This window comes from Parasteatoda tepidariorum, chromosome 1, assembly GCF_982258835.1.
Source record: "Parasteatoda tepidariorum strain Cologne lab strain chromosome 1, Ptep-v5.0, whole genome shotgun sequence".
Classification (NCBI taxonomy): Eukaryota; Metazoa; Arthropoda; class Arachnida; order Araneae; family Theridiidae; genus Parasteatoda; species Parasteatoda tepidariorum.
The window spans coordinates 117,257,531-117,282,303 of record NC_141755.1 but is presented as its reverse complement, the minus strand read 5'-3'; the positions used below and the strand labels follow the sequence as shown (position 1 = coordinate 117,282,303).

The 24,773-nt window shown below is 31.4% G+C and overlaps 1 long non-coding RNA gene across 1 annotated transcript; it reads left to right on the top strand.

Annotated features, from left to right (window-relative positions):
* The first annotated feature begins 7,915 nt into the window (after positions 1-7,915).
* LOC122273026 (uncharacterized) lies at positions 7,916-20,855 on the top strand. Its single transcript, XR_015429070.1, has 3 exons — positions 7,916-8,109; positions 14,002-14,420; positions 20,574-20,855. It is a non-coding gene; the product is annotated as an uncharacterized LOC122273026 (long non-coding RNA).
* The last annotated feature ends 3,918 nt before the right edge of the window (positions 20,856-24,773 follow it).

Here is a 24,773-nt window from a genome sequence, read left to right as displayed (position 1 = left end):
GGCATTTCTGTAAAGACCAAATTTTAAAAAGGCATTTCTGTAAAGACCAAATTTTAAAAAGGCATTTCTGTAAAGACCAAATTTTAAAAAGGCATTTCTGTAAAGACCAAATTTTAAAAAGGCATTTCTGTAAAGACCAAATTTTAAAAAGGCATTTCTGTAAAGACCAAATTTTAAAAAGGCATTTCTGTAAAGACCAAATTTTAAAAAGGCATTTCTGTAAAGACCAAATTTTAAAAAGGCATTTCTGTAAAGACCAAATTTTAAAAAGGCATTTCTGTAAAGACCAAATTTTAAAAAGGCATTTCTGTAAAGACCAAATTTTAAAAAGGCATTTCTGTAAAGACCAAATTTTAAAAAGGCATTTCTGTAAAGACCAAATTTTAAAAAGGCATTCCAAGTCTTCTATTAATTCTAATTGTCACATATCTGAAAAATACTAATAATCCTTCGACCAATCTACCCTTCCGGTTCGGATCGACCCCCATTCGACCCTCTGGCTGACAGCGTGAGCTCGAATCCCACCGGCCGAAGAATCCACGTGTATTAAATGGTGAGTAGTGCACGCTAAATCTGCAAGGGTCACAAAGCAAAGTCCTCCAAGTTCCCATAATAAATCAGTAAAGACCAAATTTTAAAAAGGCATTTCTGTAAAGACCAAATTTTAAAAAGGCATTTCTGTAAAGACCAAATTTTAAAAAGGCATTTCTGTAAAGACCAAATTTTAAAAAGGCATTTCTGTAAAGACCAAATTTTAAAAAGGCATTTCTGTAAAGACCAAATTTTAAAAAGGCATTTCTGTAAAGACCAAATTTTAAAAAGGCATTTCTGTAAAGACCAAATTTTAAAAAGGCATTTCTGTAAAGACCAAATTTTAAAAAGGCATTTCTGTAAAGACCAAATTTTAAAAAGGCATTTCTGTAAAGACCAAATTTTAAAAAGGCATTCCAAGTCTTCTATTAATTCTAATTGTCACATATCTGAAAAATACTAATAATCCTTCGACCAATCTACCCTTCCGGTTCGGATCGACCCCCATTCGACCCTCTGGCTGACAGCGTGAGCTCGAATCCCACCGGCCGAAGAATCCACGTGTATTAAATGGTGAGTAGTGCACGCTAAATCTGCAAGGGTCACAAAGCAAAGTCCTCCAAGTTCCCATAATAAATCAGTAAAGACCAAATTTTAAAAAGGCATTTCTGTAAAGACCAAATTTTAAAAAGGCATTTCTGTAAAAACCAAATTTTAAAAAGGCATTTCTGTAAAGACCAAATTTTAAAAAGGCATTTCTGTAAAGACCAAATTTTAAAAAGGCATTTCTGTAAAGACCAAATTTTAAAAAGGCATTTCTGTAAAGACCAAATTTTAAAAAGGCATTTCTGTAAAGACCAAATTTTAAAAAGGCATTTCTGTAAAGACCAAATTTTAAAAAGGCATTTCTGTAAAGACCAAATTTTAAAAAGGCATTTCTGTAAAGACCAAATTTTAAAAAGGCATTTCTGTAAAGACCAAATTTTAAAAAGGCATTTCTGTAAAGACCAAATTTTAAAAAGGCATTCCAAGTCTTCTATTAATTCTAATTGTCACATATCTGAAAAATACTAATAATCCTTTGACCAATCTACCCTTCCGGTTCGGATCGACCCCCATTCGACCCTCTGGCTGACAGCGTGAGCTCGAATCCCACCGGCCGAAGAATCCACGTGTATTAAATGGTGAGTAGTGCACGCTAAATCTGCAAGGGTCACAAAGCAAAGTCCTCCAAGTTCCCATAATAAATCAGTAAAGACCAAATTTTAAAAAGGCATTTCTGTAAAGACCAAATTTTAAAAAGGCATTTCTGTAAAGACCAAATTTTAAAAAGGCATTTCTGTAAAGACCAAATTTTAAAAAGGCATTTCTGTAAAGACCAAATTTTAAAAAGGCATTTCTGTAAAGACCAAATTTTAAAAAGGCATTTCTGTAAAGACCAAATTTTAAAAAGGCATTTCTGTAAAGACCAAATTTTAAAAAGGCATTTCTGTAAAGACCAAATTTTAAAAAGGCATTTCTGTAAAGACCAAATTTTAAAAAGGCATTTCTGTAAAGACCAAATTTTAAAAAGGCATTTCTGTAAAGACCAAATTTTAAAAAGGCATTTCTGTAAAGACCAAATTTTAAAAAGGCATTTCTGTAAAGACCAAATTTTAAAAAGGCATTTCTGTAAAGACCAAATTTTAAAAAGGCATTTCTGTAAAGACCAAATTTTAAAAAGGCATTTCTGTAAAGACCAAATTTTAAAAAGGCATTTCTGTAAAGACCAAATTTTAAAAAGGCATTTCTGTAAAGACAAAATTTTAAAAAGGCATTTCTGTAAAGACAAAATTTTAAAAAGGCATTTCTGTAAAGACAAAATTTTAAAAAGGCATTCCAAGTCTTCTATTAATTCTAATTGTCACATATCTGAAAAATACTAATAATCCTTCGACCAATCTACCCTTCCGGTTCGGATCGACCCCCATTCGACCCTCTGGCTGACAGCGTGAGCTCGAATCCCACCGGCCGAAGAATCCACGTGTATTAAATGGTGAGTAGTGCACGCTAAATCTGCAAGGGTCACAAAGCAAAGTCCTCCAAGTTCCCATAATAAATCAGTAAAGACCAAATTTTAAAAAGGCATTTCTGTAAGGACCAAATTTTAAAAAGGCATTTCTGTAAGGACCAAATTTTAAAAAGGCATTTCTGTAAGGACCAAATTTTAAAAAGGCATTTCTGTAAGGACCAAATTTTAAAAAGGCATTTCTGTAAAGACCAAATTTTAAAAAGGCATTTCTGTAAAGACCAAATTTTAAAAAGGCATTTCTGTAAGGACCAAATTTTAAAAAGGCATTTCTGTAAAGACCAAATTTTAAAAAGGCATTTCTGTAAAGACCAAATTTTAAAAAGGCATTTCTGTAAAGACCAAATTTTAAAAAGGCATTTCTGTAAAGACCAAATTTTAAAAAGGCATTTCTGTAAAGACCAAATTTTAAAAAGGCATTCCAAGTCTTCTATTAATTCTAATTGTCACATATCTGAAAAATACTAATAATCCTTCGACCAATCTACCCTTCCGGTTCGGATCGACCCCCATTCGACCCTCTGGCTGACAGCGTGAGCTCGAATCCCACCGGCCGAAGAATCCACGTGTATTAAATGGTGAGTAGTGCACGCTAAATCTGCAAGGGTCACAAAGCAAAGTCCTCCAAGTTCCCATAATAAATCTGTAAAGACCAAATTTTAAAAAGGCATTTCTGTAAAGACCAAATTTTAAAAAGGCATTTCTGTAAAGACCAAATTTTAAAAAGGCATTTCTGTAAAGACCAAATTTTAAAAAGGCATTTCTGTAAAGACCAAATTTTAAAAAGGCATTTCTGTAAAGACCAAATTTTAAAAAGGCATTTCTGTAAAGACCAAATTTTAAAAAGGCATTTCTGTAAAGACCAAATTTTAAAAAGGCATTTCTGTAAAGACCAAATTTTAAAAAGGCATTTCTGTAAAGACCAAATTTTAAAAAGGCATTTCTGTAAAGACCAAATTTTAAAAAGGCATTTCTGTAAAGACCAAATTTTAAAAAGGCATTTCTGTAAAGACCAAATTTTAAAAAGGCATTTCTGTAAAGACCAAATTTTAAAAAGGCATTTCTGTAAAGACCAAATTTTAAAAAGGCATTTCTGTAAAGACCAAATTTTAAAAAGGCATTTCTGTAAAGACCAAATTTTAAAAAGGCATTTCTGTAAAGACCAAATTTTAAAAAGGCATTTCTGTAAAGACCAAATTTTAAAAAGGCATTTCTGTAAAGACCAAATTTTAAAAAGGCATTTCTGTAAAGACCAAATTTTAAAAAGGCATTTCTGTAAAGACCAAATTTTAAAAAGGCATTTCTGTAAAGACCAAATTTTAAAAAGGCATTTCTGTAAAGACCAAATTTTAAAAAGGCATTTCTGTAAAGACCAAATTTTAAAAAGGCATTTCTGTAAAGACCAAATTTTAAAAAGGCATTTCTGTAAAGACCAAATTTTAAAAAGGCATTTCTGTAAAGACCAAATTTTAAAAAGGCATTTCTGTAAAGACCAAATTTTAAAAAGGCATTTCTGTAAAGACCAAATTTTAAAAAGGCATTTCTGTAAAGACCAAATTTTAAAAAGGCATTTCTGTAAAGACCAAATTTTAAAAAGGCATTTCTGTAAAGACCAAATTTTAAAAAGGCATTTCTGTAAAGACCAAATTTTAAAAAGGCATTTCTGTAAAGACCAAATTTTAAAAAGGCATTTCTGTAAAGACCAAATTTTAAAAAGGCATTTCTGTAAAGACCAAATTTTAAAAAGGCATTTCTGTAAAGACCAAATTTTAAAAAGGCATTTCTGTAAAGACCAAATTTTAAAAAGGCATTTCTGTAAAGACCAAATTTTAAAAAGGCATTTCTGTAAAGACCAAATTTTAAAAAGGCATTTCTGTAAAGACCAAATTTTAAAAAGGCATTTCTGTAAAGACCAAATTTTAAAAAGGCATTTCTGTAAAGACCAAATTTTAAAAAGGCATTTCTGTAAAGACCAAATTTTAAAAAGGCATTTCTGTAAAGACCAAATTTTAAAAAGGCATTTCTGTAAAGACCAAATTTTAAAAAGGCATTTCTGTAAAGACCAAATTTTAAAAAGGCATTTCTGTAAAGACCAAATTTTAAAAAGGCATTTCTGTAAAGACCAAATTTTAAAAAGGCATTTCTGTAAAGACCAAATTTTAAAAAGGCATTTCTGTAAAGACCAAATTTTAAAAAGGCATTTCTGTAAAGACCAAATTTTAAAAAGGCATTTCTGTAAAGACCAAATTTTAAAAAGGCATTTCTGTAAAGACCAAATTTTAAAAAGGCATTTGGATTGTTCAATATATCGTAAACATTTAAATAGAAAAAGTAATGTTTAATAAATAAGTATAACACGACCTGTATTTAAGCAAAGCTCCAATTTGAACCGGTACCATCAGTTCTAACCGGAACGGGATTAGGTTTCTCCAAATTTAGTCATTCTTCAAGTGAAGGGATGCTGTCGAAAATAATAATGTTAATACTTCATTGTACTGTTCATTTACATATACAATTTATGCAATGTTTTAAAAGTAATCAATTAACCTACAATACCTATTTCGAAATAATCAATTCCTCTTGAAATTATGATAACATCTACTCGCGTTGTAATCAGTAAAACTCTGAAATTTACTAAAGAGTCTGAAATGATTCTTTGAAAAAAAAAATCGAACCACCATTTCAAAACTTATTCTTTTCCCAGATTCTTAAATTGCCTTTAATCTGGTTCTGAACGATACTCACTTTCAAACAGACTATCAAAAAAAAATTTAATTTTCAGATTAAAATCTCGAAGTTTCAAAATATTTTAATAAAGTAATATAAACACATCTTTTTAGATTTGAGAAATTCTAGAGTTATATTAAATTATTATAGCTTAAAGAGATGAAACTAATTTAAATGTTAATTTAACGATGAACGCGGACAAGTAGAAAACATTGAAACTTAAAAGTTGAAAAGTACCAAACGAACGTCACCCATTAAATTTTCATGTTTGTGTATAGAATTCGAGAATGAATTAGCAGTCAGGCAATGAAGATAAAATAAGTAAAATTTCGAATGTTTAAGCCTTCTAATAAAACGTCTATTTTTAACAGACAGATTTAACTGATTTTTAAAACATTTATTGCATAAAAGCTAATTCAAAAATTTAAAGAGCAGACACAAACAAAAATTCAACAATAAAAGGGATATGACATTTTAAAAAGAAGTTTATGACTATTCTCAGCAACCAAGAGACTAAGCGAAAGTAGACTTACCAGTAAATAATATCCTATATCAAGACGAACGTTTCTCAACGATTACACACGTTCCGACTACGACCTAAGGTATTAACAGAAAGAAAACAAAACGAGAAATGATGCACTTTTATAGAACGCTAACTACACGCAAGAACGTTTCGATCCGCTGGTTTTTGTTCATTTCCAAATTCACAAACATTGGTTATTGGTTATTGCAATTGCATAAATTTTCAGGCTTGTGTGCTCAAAATAGGTTTATAAACCTTCGTCAAGTAGAAGAGGACAGATAGCACAATAGGAGAGACAGCACCAAGTAGTGCCGCTTCTCCAACTTCTTCTGAATTCACAAACATTAAGTTAGTGCAAAGCGGGTTCGTATCCCGCTGTTACCCTGGATGTATCTTCGTGCTGTTATTCTCTGTAAGTGTCCTTCTATTTGACAAAGGCTTATAAGCCTAAATTGAGCACAGAAGCCTGAAAATGTATGTCAATCCAATAAAATAATTAAGTTAGTGCCGCCAAGGGGTATCACCCGCCAAACGCTGTGTGAAGCTTGGAGATGGCGAGTTCGAATCCAGTAGTAATCCTGGATGTATTCTGCTTGTTGTTATGTTTTGAAAATAAACAGCAATTGCTGCTACTATTTTAGAGATGCAAAATACAAATATTTAGTATTTAACCTATACTGCTGAACGCAGAATATTCATTTCGGACGAATAATGGAAGAAGCGTCTGCCGAAGACAAAACTTAATTCGTTTACATCTGTCTTTCTCCCCCCACCCCCTGGGAAGGGTTTATTAGATTAACAAAACAATAATGAAGATAAATAAACTTGCGAAGGGTCCGATTAAAAGATAAATTATTTTGCTAAGGGTCTGTTTTTTAGAAAAGATATTTTGTGAAGGACCCAAATTTCTTCTAAACAGACCCCTGATCTAGCACACACACACACGTGAATAAGTAAATAAAAAGATTTTATGTCGTTAGGGGGCTGGGACAGCATGGCTGGTAGGGCATACGTCTGAGAGGTCGTGAGTTCGATCATCGCCGAGTGAAGACTCTCCATGTTTCCCAGGTCCCGCAGTAGACTGATCGTTAAGACACGGTTCCCAGCAGATCACCGAAGTCAAGCATCACTGGCTGCGGTCAGTGTGCGGGTGGGTGACCACTTGGATCAGTCTGCGTAGGGAACGAGGGTGTGCGGTATGGGTCCTCGTTAAACTGTGCTACCGTAAAGTGCTCGACTTCGCGTGCAGGTCGTTGGGCTACCGAAGCGGGGGTGCCATCCCCTCTGCAGAGGATCAAAATTGTGATGGCATGTCTTCGGATCATCCTCAGGGATGTTTCCCAGATCGTTGCCAATAGCCCATTGTGCAGCCCTAGTGTGACGTAAATTAACAACAACAACATGTTTCCCAGACCGACGTCAAGCGTGCAGCTCTAGAGCTACTTTAAAAGAAATACAAGCACCAGTAGCAGTTATGTGTTAAGACATTGATAAAATGATTGCAGGAAAGAATATAGTTAAAAAACAGTTAATTCGTGTAGCAGTGAAAAGAGAGGGCGTTTTAACAGTGGTTAAATAATAGTGGGTTCAAGCTTTGAACCAAAAAAATGAGTTCAAAAATTAAACAAATGATAATAGGCGAGGTACCGATTAAAAGATTGTAGGTTTAAGTACCTACGGAAAGATAGTAAGTTCATGTTTTAAACAAAGTGGATTATAAAAATGGATCAAATGATAGTGGGTTCAAGCAACTGATAGTGGGTATCAATAAAAAGAGAGAGGGTTCAAAAACTGTCCAAAGGACAGTTGGTTCGAGAAGCTTTAGAAATATTGTGGGTTTGAAAACTGATAAAATGATAGAGGGTTTGATTAAAGATAAAGGTGGGTTCGAGTACCGATAAAAAAATAGTGAATTCGAGATTTAAACAAATGATAGTTAGTAAGAGTATGCTTATAAAATCTTTTTAGATTTGAGTATTAATCAAAAAGATGTATGGTTTCTAAATCTGTTCAAATAATATTAGGTACCGATAAAAAGGCTGTAAGTTAGAGTACTGATAGCGGGTTTTAAGTATCGATAGTAAGATAGTCAAGCTCTGAACAAAAAAATGTGGGTTTAATCAAAAGTTATATAGGGGAATCTGTTTATCTTAACTGCACACATTTAAATGATATTTCAAAGCTATTTACATTCGTTGTGTCGCGATTTTGTTAAAAATTGTTTTGAAAAATGAAAAATTGTCTAGTTGCAACACAATTTGTAAGTTTACAATTTTTTTTTTGTGAATTTATAAACTCATTCACTCTCTCATAAATAAATTAACTGCTGTTAATATACTTACTCGTTGTTAATATGCATATTCACTGCTCTTAAAGCAATGTTAATCTTAGACATGAAACTTAAAACAATTCTTGATTGTTGAATTCCTTGCTTATTGAACATAAATTGACATATTGAACATTAACATAAATTGATTAGACAGATTCAGTTGATAAAATGTTGAAAGCAGAAGTTCTTTATAGAATATCCGTAGATTGGTGCCATCTGAAGCAGTTGTTTCTGAATAAGCCAGAAATTGAGTTTTACAAATCATTACCAAAAGCTAGTTTCCCAAATATTTCATGCCTAAAAAATCAGGGCTATGTTTGCTTCATTTTATTTAAGTGTTTTCATAGACGAACCCGAGAAAAAATCATTTCAAAAGTAGAATAACAGACAAACATTTACCCTTGTTCCTTAAAATAAGTACATCTCACTTGGAACCTTAATGTAAGGAACTTTTAAAAATGAAATCGCAATTTCATTCATCTCATTAAATATTGAAAATTGTATATAGTATTTTATTTTTTATTTTAGATGTTTTTACTTAGCCCACCAAATTTTTTTTCTTCGATTTTTTTCCCTCGACCAGAAAAGTTTGGCCATCTCTGGTTTAGAGAATAGACACGGAACTGAAAAATGGGAAACTAAATTGTCAAAAAAAAAAAAAGACTTTAATGCTGTGCATTTTTTGTTCCGTCTTTAGTAAAACTTATATGTGAAGAATTTTAATTTCCAAGAAAGCTAACCTCAGAATATAGGATTAAAAGAAACCTAAAAATATATTTTTCAAAGTAATAATGTTTTTAAAAATTAAAAAATTGAATAATTTGTGAGACATAAATCTGGGTCTTGTTCCTCGCCTTTCTAACCTGGCGCTCCGGGCAATCGCCCGTCTTGCTCACTCCTTTCACCGGCCCTGCACCCAACGTCCACTCCTTTTACGCGATTGGGAGGAAGGGGGCGTCAAACACAGGTGTGAGGATGAAAATTATATGTAATACCCCTAAACGAACAGAATTTTGTAGGCTTCTCTATTTGTATCTTGAAAATGTCGGTTAGACTACTCATAATTTTTTTTTTTATGATTTCAAAGATTCATTTAGGACAGTGTTTCCCAAAGTGTGGTACGCGTACCTACAAGGGTACGGGAAAAGTTTTGTGGGATTATGCGTTCTTATGCGAAATATCTTGCAGCATATGAAAATTTCAAAAAATTTTATTTGAAAACAAAACTAGCCATGAAAACTTATGATTACATATTTTTCTATTGGCTATTTTTTGCAGAGTTAACAGTTAATAATGAGTGGCATCAACAGCCAGTTGTGATTTTTAACTTTTGAGCATTTTTTATAGTAAAAAATGCATTCATTTTTTTATTAGGGGTACACAGCGTTGCGAACAATTTAAAAAGGGTACACAAAATTCATAAGTTTGGGAAACACTGATTTAGGAGTTTAATAGTCTTTAAAATAATTAGAATATGGATATAAAGGTTATTATTTTGAATCTATATAGTTTGGACAAACTTACATTCATTACATGTACATTCACAGTAACCCGTATTGTGTACACCCTACTAGGCCTATAATCATATCCTCTTCTAGTAAGTTACACTGGTACCCGGTAATACAATACGTGGTCCAATATTAAAAGGAGATATACATAATATGGACTTCGAATACTTTACTCATTTTAACGCTATATACATGCATTGCATCCTTTAGGCCCCGATCTGGACCTGACTCTCACGTCGTTTATTCTCTTTTATCTATTTTGACTTTAAGTTTTTTGATTATACCTATTTTTGATTGTTTTGTCAGTTTTTACATTTTGACCTTTTATTTATTTAGCTTTGATCTTTTCTTTGGGTTTTTATGCACTTTTGCTCTTGGATTTTACCTTTTTTTCTTGTTTTTTTTAAATTTTTATTGTGTCTTGACTTTGTTTTAACTTAGTTTTATCAATTTACCATTTTATACTTTTTCTTGAGATTTTTATTATTTTGCACTATACCTATTTTTAAACTTGTATTATTTTACTTGCGTTCTGCTGTACTATTGTCTTTCCTTTTTGCTTTACTATTTTTATTAGGGCCAGTTGGCCTGATTCGTCATTATCTTCTGTTTTATTTTTGGTATCTGTTGGATGTGTCACAACTGTATTATCTAAGCACTGGTTTAAATTTTTTACTGAATTTTTATAATTCTGTTTTTGTTTCCACCTCCTATACTGATTTTTATACTCGTTGTTTTTCGAGTTTTATGTACGTATAATGTATTATTTATGCATGTATAAAGTATGAATCTTCTCTCGCATGCTCTTAAATAGGGCGGGCCGCGATCCAAATGAACATATATATGCATTGTAACCTTGTACGGTAATATAATAGGTCAGGGGTGGCGAACCTTGATGCACCAGCGTGCCATTTTTTCTTAAAAAATTGTTTAATGAGGCCATAGACGTGCCGTCAAATAATTTTGACTTCGTGATTATGGGGAAAATAATAATACTAAATACTATCAACTCAAAACTCTTTATTTACTATGAAAAATAATACATTTTGCAATGCCTCAGTTATATGCGTTATTCATCTTAAAGTAACATCAGTGTGACTTATGTTATTGCAGATTAAATGACAAATAACTTAGATTGTAAGATGTTACTTTCTTACTAACTTACTTATCCTCTACGTGCCTTTGAGCACTTAAGGCCTCTAGCATATCCCTCCAACGCCTCTTGTCTCTAGTAATAGATTTTGCTTTCTCCCAGCCAGATATTCCACATTCTTTTAATTCGTCCAAAAACATGCGCTGGGTATTAAGTCTGGGTCTTCCTCTTGTTCTTTTACCATCAGGGGCCCATGTAAGCGCAACAGATGTAATTTTTCTTTGGGCATTCTAAGGATATGTGCGAGCCAGCTCCATCTTCGTTATTTAATTTCATCTTCTATTGTTTTTATTTTAACTTTCTTTAATATATTTCGACTTGATACTTTGTAAGGCCAGAAAATTTTAAAAATAAATCTTAAACATTTGTTTTGAAAGGTTTCTAATTTTTGTATTTTGATCTTAGTCTGCTTCCAGCTTTCTGCGCCGTATAATAGTATTGCCTTAACAATAGCTTTGTGAACAACTATTTTTGTTTTTATTTCAATATTTGACTCTCTCCAAAATTTATGTAATCCCTTAAAACATGTTCCTGCTTTGATTATTCTCTGTCTAATATATGCACTACTTCCACCCTTTTTTATCTACAATAGAACCTAAATAGCTAACTGACTCTATATAATCTATTTTGTGATTTTCGATTTTAATTTTGTCATTTTTCCTTTGATTTATTCTCATTTGTAAGATGTTAGTTCAAGCATTACTGTTAATTTTTTGCTAGTTATTTATTGTTAGCTTGTTTTTTATGCTCATTAATTGTTTTTTTTGCATTAATTGTTAATTATTTGGTTAAAAATTGTTTATTTTTTTGTTTGTTGTGAATTTTAATTTAATTGTTAATATGCTTCATAGTGAGACTTTGTGATGGGTGGCGTGCTCAAAATATTGTGCCATTGGTTCGCCATCCCTGTAATAGGTGGTCCAACCTGAATATTACGGGACAATATGACACGGTTAAAGTTGTTTACTATGTATGTTACAGTTAAAATATGAAATTCGTTATTTTATGGAATGCCTAGTGTGAGACATTTTGTCTCTTGGTTCGTTTTTAAAGACTCCTCAATAAGGATGACCAAGGATTATTTCAATTATAGCTTATTTATTATTAAATTCTTGATTATAGAATTATTTACAGAAAAGTTACAACTAGATACATGAGCTGTTGAGTATAATGTTCTTGGAGCGCAACTGCTCCCTTTCATACTAAATCTATCATCGTTCAATTACAACTCTACTCTTCGGCGTTCAAAACGAATCTCTTCTAAAAATCCTCTTTCCCATAAGAAACAGTCCTTTGCTCCACCCCCAATGTAGGGGACGACACCTCCAGTGTCCTTCACCCTCTGACCCTCAGGTCAAGGGGTCAATCAAATGCGTGGGAGAGGAATCAGGATCCTGACACCTAGTTATTCCATGAAATAACTGATCGTGTCCGTTAAAGTGTAAAACTCTCGTGCATTTCATGGTTTAACTAGTTATTTCATAGAATAACGATCTGCAGCCCGATAAAGTGTAAAATAATCTATATCATATATCTTGCACGACAGTTTAAGTTTAGGTACTGGTCAGGGATTTAAAAAATGTTCATGTAAAACCCCGTGTGTCAACAAAAATTTTTTTTGTTTTAGAAATAATGTTCTTTGTAATTCCAAGTGTCATTTTAGTAATCCTTGTTGTAACAAATGATTTTATGGTACGTTTCCATAAATACCATTTATGCGCTGCATAAATGAGATAAATTGCTTCCTTTTCATTTTAATTGTTTATCATTAGCTTATGTATTGAATACCTAGTTATTTCATTTTAGATAAATTGTTTATTTTACACTTTAACTGTCTCTCATTAGTTAATTTATAGAATACCTAGTTATTTCATAGAATAACTAGTTAAAGTGTCAAATGAATAACATATTACACACTTTAACGGACACGATCAGTTATTTCATGGAATAACTAGGTATTCTATGAAATAACTGCATTATATACTTTAACGGTAACATGTAAGGTAAACCAACCAGTGAAGGAACACTACCCAGTGGAGGAGTATTTCATATATATTGATTAAAAATAAGAATTTGAAAGTTTTTCTTTAGATTGATTGGTAACAATAGCTTACTGCCAAACCATAGGAAGTCATCAAGCAATGTCTTGGATTACCTGGTCAAATAGACTTCTCTGGAAAATTTTTTGAATTTGTTATTATCTCTGCAACACCTTGTTTCGTTGAAAAAATTATAAGGTGAGTTTTTGTATTTATGTGTTTGAAGTGGAATTAATAGCATGTCATAGTTTTATTCTTCTCACTGTGAAAAAGAGAATTTAAAATGTAGTTATTGAAGTTACGTCTTATTTTTTTAAAGCATCATAGCATAATAAAGTACTGAGATAAGGGGGTGTTTATTCACTGGATCACCAAACGATGAAAAACCAGTGAAGGAACAAGTGTTTCTTTACTGGGTTTAATGAAATAAAAGTTAATGAAAATAAAAGATACATTTTAATTTTCTTGTACCTTTAGTGATGTTCCGCATCGAAAGTATGTTAAAAATACGAAAAACAACTTCTAACCAGTGAGGGAACAGGCATTTTCCTTTACTGGGCATAGATTTCCCAGTGAATGAACAGTATGTGTTAATATGTTGACACTTTAATTTTCAAATCATGATTGCAAAAAAAAGTTAACATTTTCCAAGTATTTATATGTTATAATTTTAAGAATAGGCTAGTTTTTAAATATTTGTAAGGCTTATAAATTCATAAGGTGCATTAAAAAATAACCAAAATGAAGTGTTCCTTTACTGGGTGTTCATTCACTGGTCAGAGCTGTTCCTTCACTTGGTCTTCTTACTACTTGTTATTTGAACCTCCAAAACTTTAAAACAATATATAACACTCTAAAATTGTTTTACATAATTTGCAATTAGTAACAAATATGTTGACACTGTCATTTAACTAAAATTACGAATTTTGAAATTAATATGATTTTTTAAAAAGCAAGCGGAGCTTAAGCGTTCCTTCACTGGTTAGTTTACCCTATATCAAACAATTCTAAAATTATTTAAAGCTCTTAACTGATGAAGTGTTCTTTCAGTTTATTGTAATAAAAAAGAAATGATGAAATAAAATGACGAAAACTTCATTAGCATCCTTCAATATTTTGATAGATTTCCGGGAGAAATAATTCGAAGAATAAATCCTTCGAAATTTCAAGGATCACACAGACCGAATCAGCAAGGTTATTACTAAACCCCTCAAGGAAGTAAATCCTATAAATAAACATTAACAGTTCCCACAATGCACCTTACCGCGAAGTGATGGTGGCACTAACCCCGTCTCAGATTTAGGATCTCAGACTATCGAGGGGGGAAAGGATTTCTCTCTCTCTGAACTCAACTAAAGAGTCGTCCGAAGAACCGTCTTCCTGCAACGCTCTCTCATTCTCTCAGCTGTGGTTTAAACCAGTAAAACCATGTCCACGACGGTGAAAACCACGAAATATACCTACAAATCAAGTACCGGTGGTGCGACCAGCGACGTCACCATGGAGTACGGAACAGATGTCGGTGCATTTACACGTTTTGAGGTAAATTATTTAAAATTCGAAAAATTCGTTTTTCTTTCAACCCCCAGGAGTTGTGTTTCTGATTTTTGAGCTTGATTCTTTTTAGTTTAAGGGGTCACAGTACCTTTGCAAAGGTATAATTATTCATTTTGTGGATGCTTTACATGCTCATTTAACTTATAATCAATAACTTATCTTAAAAAAATAATTATACCGTTTAGTTTTTTTTTTAAATTTAAGAAAAAATCGAAAAAAATCAAAATTTTTAAATCCCTAAGGCTTTTTTATTTTAACCTATTTTCAAACAAAATTTTTTTCTTAGTGCTTGCAATATTTATTTTCACAATTTTGTGTATTCATTTGTTGATATATCAATTATAATATTTTTTATCGATTATTTTGTAAAAACGTAGAAAAAAAAGGCTAAAAATTCCTTTTAGGTATATATAACATGCTGTAAAAATTGTAGTACTTCATAAAATGCCAATTCCATGCACAGTTTAAATAAGGGTATTTCACTAAAGATAAAAAATTTTACTTCAAAGCTTTATCTTAAATAGAAAAAATTCCATAGGGATTTAATTAAGATTAAAACCCGAAACTATCATCTATGAGAAAAAGCACTTTAAACTCTGTCTGCAGAGCAAATTTCTGTATTCGGGCAACCTAAAATCTTTCATAACTTTTTCAAAAACGTAAATAGAGAGATGATGTTTTTTTCAGTGCATTTCAAAAAGTTCGAAGTTTTATCATTAGCAATAAAAAATTTCATTATTTTGGTCATATTTTGGATACTGTGACCCCTTAAATATATAAAAATTAATTTAATGAGTGTCGTTGACAAAATATTGCTACTACAAAAATATGGACCTACGTAAGAATAAAATGTCGTTAAATATTTAAGGATAGTTAGTGATACCAAAATTTCAATATCACTGCCTAAGACAACGAAGAAATAATTTTGATAAGTAAAGATAAGATGAATTTAAAATTGCACGAATTTTTTAAATTTGTATTAAATTTGTAAAAAATGTTTTCGATCAAGATTGATTCTTTTTTTTGTTTAAATATACAAATTAACTTTGATTTTATAAAGGGACGATTTTTAATTTAGATTGAGTATACTAGGTTTGAATTTTAATGTCATTGATTTTAAAACTCGTTATGTTTGCGTATTTTTAAAGTTATTCACTTTTGATTAGAGCGTGAATTGAGTATTTTTAAGGATACGTTATTGTTCAAAATGTAGGAAGTAATGGAAAAAAAAAGTTTTGTTAACTTCTCAATTTTAAATGGAATTACTCTCTAATTTTTAAAGCGTTAGATTCTAAATTTGAATGCATTTATTCCTCTTCAAATTTGAAACGTGCTTTTGTTTCCAGTTTTAAATAAACCGGTTTCAAAATTTTAATTGTATTAGCTTTTAGTTTCCTTAATCTTAAATTGTATGTTGAAGGGTTTTGTAACTTGTAATGAGAATTAAAATTGAAGATATTTAAATCAAGTTGATAAATAAATTCTATGCATTTTGTATCATCTGTTGTCACAACTTCTCAGCAACAAGTAGATGACATAATTGGATATTATCCACAAATTAAATGTTCATTTAATGTTACAGAAATAATATGTTACTGTTAAAAATATCTAATTGACACAAGGAATGGTACAAGGACCTACAAGTATAGTGAAGAAAACATTTAAGTGGTGGGTCAATATACAGGTATAGGACAAAATAATAGGAACACCTGTACATAGTACTGCTATGCACAGGTGTTCCTATTATTTTGTCCTATACCTGTATAGCAGATGAGTGGGCCAATAATAATTACTATTTACTAAAGTATTTAAGACTACAGTGCTACATATTTAGGCTCTTTTATAAGTTCTTCTTAAAAAATGATGTTACATTGCTGTAAATGACAGGGATTGCTTATATTTATAAAAAAAAGAAAACATTAAAAAAAAATAATTGGATCCATAATTCATGCTATAACATGAAAAATGTAAATTTTTTCAAAGAATGTGTCGATTTATGTTGAAGTTTAAGTAAGCTCCTTGCGCTATATTTTCCCGTAAATTCAAAGATTGTTTGTTCATTTCAACTCCATTTACATTTCTCTTCGAATTGTAGGGAAAAAACTGACACATTTTTTTACTAATTTGTATACAAAAAAGCAAGTTTCGGAAAAAAAACATGAAAATTGTGTCCCTATGAACATTTTGAAACATTGAAATGACTATAAAATATGTTGTGGCACATTATTTCGAAATTATTTCTCTACAAGTTTTTTTTATTGATGTAGAGATTTTTTTTTCGGGGGGGGGGGGGAGTGAATTTTCCGTGTCAAACTAATGTCTAAAATTTTAAGTCTCCTTGAAAAAAAAATTCGCTCTGAAATTTGAAATCTATATTATAGAAATTAAAAATTAAGAACCTTTATCAATCATATTTTGAAATCAGAAACATACAATCAGCTTTAAAACCTTATTGAAGACTACACGAAACTCAAGAAACACTGCAACAGAACAAAATTTTCCAAATTACTTAAATCTAGGTTTCTTTAAGCAAGTAGAGTTTTAAAAAGTGAATGAATCAGCTGTTCCAAATCCTTACCATGATCTTTAGAAATTTTAGCACGCGTGTCTAACCTCGCAGTATTCAGGCTTTAGTTTTAAAGAAAATTAAAATTGTGAAATTTCTTGAATCACAAGAGCTTAACAAGTACTGATAAACTCCTTTGTAACATTGTAACCTGCAATTCATGGGGGCGGCAAGAAGCATCTTAAAACATAAACAATGGCAAGTGCAGTGAATGACAAGGCAATTCAATCTGTAATAATCAACCTGAAATTTGCCTAAAACAAAACTTTCGAAAACAAATGATGGGTATAAGTTACCTGCTGGGCACCTGCACGAAAGATATTTTTAATAAATGTTGAAACTTTGCTTAAAAGAATTTCCAACTCTAAAAACTTATTGAATTACGAGCAAAAATTAAACTACATTATCAATGAAAACTAGATTAAAATATTAGCGAAACTAAACTTGAGAACATACATCATCAGTTTTTACTCCACAGCGAATAAATTTCAGAATGTATTCATTCTTATGTCGAAAGCAACAACGCAATTTAGCCTAAGTAAAAAGCTAGTGGATGAAAGCTACTATAGTTCATGCTGATACACTTTAGAACAATTTCTCACAACGAAGAAAAAAGGTGTAAGCAGAGCACAAAATAAGGATGCACCCCTAAATAAGTTATTCTGATGATTAGATTTTCCCTAAATGGGAGACGATGATTTAAACGGGGGACCTCAATTATGGCAAAAACTGAAGAGATAAACAATAGAGTTGAGGTTACTCTTTTGAAGATTAGCACTCTGAAATTCCGATCATTGAAAAGAAGAGTTGCTTAAAAAGGTGATATCATCGCACTACACTGATTCGATATTTCAGAAATAGATTTCAAATAAGATACGAAAGCTAATTTTGGACTCCTGTCAACATGAAAACCATTTTAATCTTAGAAACTAAATTCTCGAAGTTTACTTATATTGGACAATTTTAATTACACATATTAATCTAAACTCAGAAAAATGCAAAAAAGACCAAAAACAAAATTTAAGCACATTTATTTAGTAGATCTCAAATATTACAAAAACAAACGAAGATTAAATCATGTACTTTATAAAAATCTCATATATAAATTACAACACCATATCGAAAAATTTAATACAATTAGCTTTAAATTGGACTTGAAATAAACTATAAAAAAGAAACACATATTTGCTACTACAACTTGTCAACATAATCATGATCAAAATAAGAGTCTAGATTGTTCTAGTTTCATACATGTGTAAACTTTAAAAGCACTTTGTCAATTTTCGTCATATTTCAATATGTTACAGTAAATACTCTTTAAAAAATAATTCTCTATTATATTGCATTACATTCTTTTAACAAGAATTAGATATAGTCAGTATGACAACAATATACAAAATTGATAACATCGTAAAGAGGTTGAACCAGCGTTAAACAAAAGACATTTCTGGGTTTATTACTAGTCTCTAAATTTCTGAAGTTCTCAGAGAATTATATATAACTTTATCGTTACGTATTAGAATTGACGTGATCTAACACGTGAAGCTTTCATATTTATTGCCTTCCTGGAGGACTTGTATTAAACTAACCCGCATTTGAGTTACATGGAGAGGAAAACCTCCCACGGTTAGCTCGACGGTATGCTCACACCCCGTCTATCACTGAGAAATTGAGCCGACTCATTGGGAGGTAAGTAAGTGTCTTATTACTTAGTCTCATTCACAGCAGGACTGTTTCATTTGGACGTAGACAGCATATAATCTAGAGAGCATTCAGTGACTGATGGTCTTTCAATTGCTCATTAAAAAAGAGCGTCGAGGAACAAAGAGAAAAATCAAAGTTAATCGTCTCACGAACTAGGCTAGCAAAACAATTGACAAGTTCTTTGCGCTGGAAACGTTTTTCCATCCATTCAGTAGTTTCCCCATCAAATCATTTGATTCGTCCTTGAAACTTTTCATCCTATGTTGTAGCCATGTGACCTCAAAACTTGCACATCTGCCGCAAATCAAGAATACAGACAATCCTGAAAAATACAAAAGACAAAAACAGTACCTAGGCTCAAAACAAGGGATAAATTAAACAATCCATTAAGTTCGAAAAAAGAAGTATTTGAAAACAAATATTATTTGAAATACAGTACTGGAAAACAAGAACAATCACATCCCCTCTGCATTAATGGCATACGTCAAGAACAACAACATTATGTTCTTGAACATTAAGAGTATACTTGCTGTAATAAGTTTATACTTTCATACCCCAGTAGATACTCTTCATACCCAGTTTTACTCTTCATGTATTAAAAATCTTCCAATTATACATATATATTGGTGCGAAGATTTGTTTGAATTTTTAAGCTTCTAAACTTTTAAGCGCACAAAATATTGTTCAATAGAACTTTCAGATTAACTATTATCTAAATATATGATTTAAATCAAATTCAGTGAGAAAAAAATAAGATTACCTGGTATATCTATAATGAAATTTATACGAAGGCGATTTAAGAATTTTTAACTCTCAGATATGTGTACTTTTAATGAAACTAATTTTTATGACTTGAGGTTCTATTAAAAAATCCAAATTTTATATCCTACAGTTTGTATGAACCAATCGTAGAGTATAATTAAATAAGTACATAAAAAAAATATTGAAGTAAAAACCTCGAAGAAATTAGTGGCAGATGTCTTAATTTTATTATTCCAAATGAATGCAAAAATTTTTATCCCCTATAAGCAGCTTATACTCATATGCATTTAAAAAGAAGAAAATTAAATAAGACTAACGTAACGCAACAACTTGTTATAACCACTGGAAATAGAATAATTATTTTAAGCAATTTAAGTATAGATATGAAAAACATGTTTATTAAAAACTTAAAATTTAATAAAATTTTAAATTTCTTTCATTATTTAAAAATTTTTGAATAAAGTTTAAATGCGTCATTCAATTTTAAAATAAAGTTTTTTTTCAGAATATACAATTTCAAAAATTAAATCATTTTGGAAAGAGGTTTTCTCCAATGGATCCAAAGTGAAGTTGACCCCTTTTCAAAATAATTAAATTCTGAAATAGCCTTATAAAATTAGTTTCAAGACTTCATAAAAATAAGAATGCGAACATTTCTTTTATTAATACAAATTTATCCGTATCATATAGTCGCTAATTTATGTACTGCTACAAATGATCAATTCGGGTTAACTTTTTCCTAGTAAAAAAATTCACTCATTTGCTTTTTAAATTTTTCCTAGTTTTGCAATTTCTTACGAAGCAAACGCCAAACTATAAAACATCGATCGTAAGTCTGCTCTCAGTTACCGAAGACTTCTACTGTTCCAGTCTTCAGTTCTGACAGCAATTATCAATGATCACAATTATCAATAATTACAAATGATCAATTTAAGTTAGTTTCCAAGTGTAAAATTTCTCGCACTTGTAAAATTTTGCTCTACTTGAGGGAAAATTATTTAAGAATCTTTCATTTAGAATCTACTTTTATGCCAGGGTAAAAGATTCTAATAAGCACTTTAAATTCCAGTGTGCCCATCTTGATTTAAGCCTGCTTCTTATTACAGTTCTAATCGGCTTCAAGATTTTGAATGCTGAGGACTATTCGCCCAATTGGAAAATTTCTCCTGAATATTTTATGCAGTAGAATTTAGTTCTATACAGCATGTACAGCTCATTGCATGTTTTTCCTTGTACCATTGATATACATTAAACTTAGAAATATCAAAACAATTCACAAAAATAGCCATTATATTGTCAAGCAATTTCAACATTGCCCAGAATTCTGAACCTTATGTGAACGCAGGTGAATAAAATTTCCCAATATTTGTCCCAAGCTTTTTATTCTAATATTAAGCTACATTTTCAAATTGTCAATTGTTATCAGAAATTGTCAATTGTTATTTGTATTTAAAGGACTTTGAACGACACCAGTTAAAATGTTCATAAATGTCCCATTTTATTCCTTAACAAATTTTACTTCGAATTTATCTACCTGGAAAATATCGTAAAAGTTAAAATTTGTGAATTCAATATGAACGTCTGTACTAAGTTATAATGCTAGTAAAGCGCTGGGTGTTTTTTCAGGGCACGGACCTGCAACCTTTAGTTACAGTCCAGGCCCTTACTCTAGACCACCTCAGCCTTTAAATGTTAATTTAACTAGAGCGAGAAAAATGTAGCTAATTTAACCGCTAGATTTCACTGTAAGAGTGAGGGTACCTCAGAGAGTTCAGGTCACGGATATGTGAGCTATCATCACTATCCAGGACCCCCCAGTTCTTACGGAACCCCGGCCCTTACGGCACCGTAGTCTGAAAAACGGAAAAGTTCCGAAACGGCTAACAAGTGTGAAGCTCGAAGAGGGGAGTGCTAGACGGCCGTTCTGTTCCAATTCGGATTTCACACTTGTTCAGTACAGAAATTTTTCGTTTCTGAACACGTTTCTATAATACAATGACAACATATTTGCCAAAAGTACCTTTTCTTAAATATCCAACGAAAGCGTATGTCAAAAAATTCCTTGCAGACGTTCATAGTGTTAAAAATCTATGATTAAAAGATTAATTTTCTCCTTTTCACGTCGTTATTAATGACCTCTTCCGTTGTTTAACAAACAGATGTAGGGTGTCCAGTAAGTAAAAAAAGAGATAAAACGAAGCGTTGTTTCTAACTGTTATCTTCATGAATTTAGACGTTCTAGACGATCAAAATTGGTAAATAATTTTTAATATAAAACGGACACGCTGTTCAGAAACCTGAGCTATGTCATGATCGCATGAAAATAGAATAGCCGTCTTAGAGAGAAAAGTTTTGAGAAGCATTCTGTGAGCTCTGTAAAAAAACGGTAACTGGAGACAGGAAAACTAAGAGTTGAACAGGGGAGCAAAAATTGGGGGCAGAACGGTAACGGTAAACTAAACGGTAACAAATTTCCTGAACACATTTTAAACAAACTAGAACCTGAGGCAGATCCAGATTGACTGCATTAATGGAGGTTCTGAAACAGTAAAATTTAACATCTGGGACATCGTGGCTGGGAAGAGGGTAGAATAAAATAAAAAAAAAAGATTCTAAATTCCTTGACTATTTAATGACTCTGCAGCCCTTTGATAATCAGCCGAATTTCACTTAATAAAGTCTTCTCTTGTAAAGAGAAGACTTTATTAATTTTTCAATTCTATAAATTGGTATAACTTCTAAGTGTATATTGGTGGTTATTTAGAAATTAGTCTCTGAAATTAGTACAGTGTGCTTAAATGAATTGTGGAGTTTATTTTAAGAAAAATTATACTATATGAAGCTCAAAATTTCAGAAGTAACATAACATAACTTTTCAATAAATGTTAAACAATGTTAATTAGATCGCTCAGTTCATGGAGAATAGAAATAACCTTTAGATCTAGATTCTCCGATTATAGTTTTCATGCATAACAAATAAAAGCATTCTAGACTTATTTTAATCGACGAATCAAATAAAGAGTTATATTTATATGAATTTTGAAAGATAGTAAAATAGGCAAGTTTATCGTAACTAGTAGCTTCAAGGAGAATGTTTGTTAAATTACTTTTAAAAATGAACTTGGAAATAAGTAATAGTTTCACTTTTGACACAATTACTTTAGAAAAATAATACATTTGTTAATATTTGTCAGAAAAAAATTATAATTAACCAAGTTTAACAAAAAATTCAAAGTTATGGATTTAATTTTTTTAGTTTTATCCTAACGTATCTAAAACTGATGAGTTCAGAACAGGATATCTGCAAGTGACATAGTGTGGGTATCTATAGTCTGATTGGTTGTTAAAACGTGGCTTTGCTTACGTTAGTAACAGTTCTTTCCATTCTATTTAGAGTAAGCCAAGCATGACAAGTATCAATTATCTTAACTGATACATTCTATAATCCTTCACAAAGATTCTTTCAAAATGATTTCAGTTGTTTTACCCCTATATTTCCTCTAAACCAAGATTTTAGGCAATTAAAAATTCTCAATCTTAATCACTGTATATTTTCTTTCTGTATCGTAGAGCACAGAAAGATTCATGCACACTGAAAGTAACCAATTTTAAGGAATAAAATTTGCAAGCTTAAACAATAGTTTGCATTTAACTGATTTACTTTCATTAAATTACCGAGAGAGGGCGGCATGTGATGTGTCACTTCAATGGATAGAAATAATATTATTGTCATTGAATGGTAGACCCATTTTCAGATTTACGGCTACTGATGTTCAGCTCCGTTGACTTTTCACATCGAAACCAATCCAGAAGACAAGGGAACACCTGGATCAAGTATTGAAAAAAAATTTGCTTTCGTGGAGGACTTTGGTGGAACTAACCTGCAGTTTAGTTACACGGAGAGGAAGATCACGATAACCTTCCACGGTTACCCTGACGGAAAGAGAATTCTAACCCATGATTCGTCTATCACTGAATATATGTAACAGTCCTGGGATGGTGCGAACCTGGTGCGGAATTCGAAGCATCCAGCTGTCGTTGGGATCGAACCCGGGTCACCTCATTAGCTGGTGACTGCACTATCCCCTAAGCCACCAAGGCTCTGGTTATAAATTGTCAAAAATGAGGCAGAGTTAATCTTAGTGCGCTTACCCCAAAATTATCCTGTAAAAATGATAAAAATTAAATATAGCACAATTCCAGATCTGGCGTTCACCGGTGAGCCTCCCTGAACTTTAATTGCGGATGAACAAAATTGTTTTCATTAGTTTTAGATTCGAAGAGATTATTAAACTGAATTAAGTTTTAGGAAAATTTAAGGTACGAGCTTCCAGATGCTCACTTAGAGAGCTTTTATTTAAGGAGGGGTCAGATTTGTTTAAGACACAGAGCTCCAGTTGAAATTTGAACACTATAGGTGTTCGCTATGTAGTCAAAGCTAAAAATGGACGATAATTCAGTGACAAACACTGACAATTTTGATTATAGTAGTCCTTTTGAAATTTTTGTCATCCAGCGAGATGTGATGTAGTTAATTCCTGTACTCTAGCTATTTTAGAAACTTAGTAAAAATGCAAATTAAAGATTATCTTAAATTTAAGATTAAAGATTAGGACGATTCATATTAGATAAAGAAACTTAATTGCATCGTCATCTGTTATGGAACTATAGATATCAGTGCTTTAACCGAATTAAAATTTTGATTGGTAAGAATCTAGTGTCCTAAAAGCCAGCGTAATGTAAAATTGCTGCGAGTGATTGACATTCCTGGAATAATTTCTTCTATTTTAAAGATTTTGAATGTTCAAAGTTTGTCTTATGAAATGTTTTAGTAACCAGTTTGAGAGAAGGTTGCTATTATTTTCGTGATATTTGAACTGAATTTAAAGCTTCTACATTACAACACTAGCAAGAAAACATTGATAATTTTAAACACTTTGTTGCATCTTCGATATTGTTTGTGCAAACAATAGTATCAAGGGAAAACAATTTCTGATTTAAAGTTTGCAATGCCCACTTGAAGATTTGACACAAATACAGAAAATAAAAAGTTTATAGTAAAAAGAGGTAATAAGAATTTAATATCTTTCAGCAATGCTTATGTTGGTAATTTTAGTTTAATTCAGTTGGAACAGTTATGTTCCTTTACAATAATTATTCTACGTTCCATACGTTACGTTACAAAGAATTTTATTCAAACGTTATAAAATTATTAAATTTAGTTACAAGTTTCAAACCTAAATATGCAATTAAATGTTTACGTATTAATATGTCGCAATTTTTCACAAAGGATTTAATTGTAAAAA